Below are 1173 nucleotides of genomic sequence, written 5' to 3' on the forward strand. Positions count from 1 at the left end.
GCTGTGCCAGGTCTCCCAGCCTGGGCTGAAGCCACGTGCCTTTGGGTGCCCAGCATGGGCCAACAGCCCCTCAGCCCAGTGGGATTTCTCCAGAGATGGCACCTGGCTGGGGGAGGTGTGGTGGGCAAAGGTCCAGGGGGCAAGTCCTAAAAATCCCTGCCCTGTTTCCAACAGGGAAGAGTCCTCACTGCCAGGGCGATGGGACAGGCCCAGGGATGCTGGATGGAGGGGAGAGCTCCTGCCCTCACCCCCCTGCCCACACAGCAGGCATTGAGTAGTTGCCCGGGTGAGGCTGCGCCCGGTCCCTCCTCCGCACCTCGCAGGAATTTCACAAGGAAACACAGCTGCTGGAAAACAGCCTGTGCTGCCTCTGCTCCTGTGCTGCCTCTGCTCCTGTGCATTTAGTGGCTGAATCCACTGCAGTTTTGGGGTTATCCTGAGAGAAACCAGCGGTGCCTGCACGGAGCAGGGTCAGGCATCCCGACCTGCCGCTCCGGTCCGACCGGGACACCTGGTCCTGCCCATCGGGACAAACCTGCCTCCCTGCAGCACCCGACCCCTGCTGAGCAGCACATCAGCCCAGCCAGGAATGCTGCAGCACCCTGCTGGGGTCTGGGGAGGGGTCCCCAAACTGGGATTCCCCTGGGGGATGGTGTCAGCCACCCTCTGGGCCTCGCAGGGATGATGCTGCCAGGAAATCGGGGGGATTCGGGAGCCTTAAACACCAAATAGAATCACTAAATAGTTTGGGTTGGAAGGGACTTTAAAGTTCATCCTCATCCAGGATTTCAAGGCCATGGGCAGGGACACCTTCCACTAGCCCAGGTTGCTCCAAGCCCTGTCCAGCCTGGCCTTGGACACTTCCAGGGATGGGGCACCCAAAATCCACATCGGAGCTGGGAGCACAAAGCAAACCTGCTGCAGGGGGAGGCAGTTCAGGGCCTGAGCTGTGCCTTGAGCTCCTGCTGCAAGGGCCTGGTGGTGCTCCCAGCACAGCCCTTCCCTGGGCGGCAGGAGAGAGGGACACGGGAGAGAGGGACACGGGAGAGATGGACACAGGGGAGAGGGAGACGGGAGAGATGGACACAGGGGAGAGGGACAAGCAGGGGGAAACGGGATAGAGGGACACGGGGGAGAGGGAGACGGGAGAGAGGGACACGGGAGAGAGGGACA

The sequence above is a fragment of the Manacus vitellinus genome, unplaced genomic scaffold (assembly GCF_001715985.3).
Source record: "Manacus vitellinus isolate BGI_N305 unplaced genomic scaffold, ASM171598v3 scaffold_27_pilon, whole genome shotgun sequence".
NCBI lineage: Eukaryota > Metazoa > Chordata > Aves > Passeriformes > Pipridae > Manacus > Manacus vitellinus.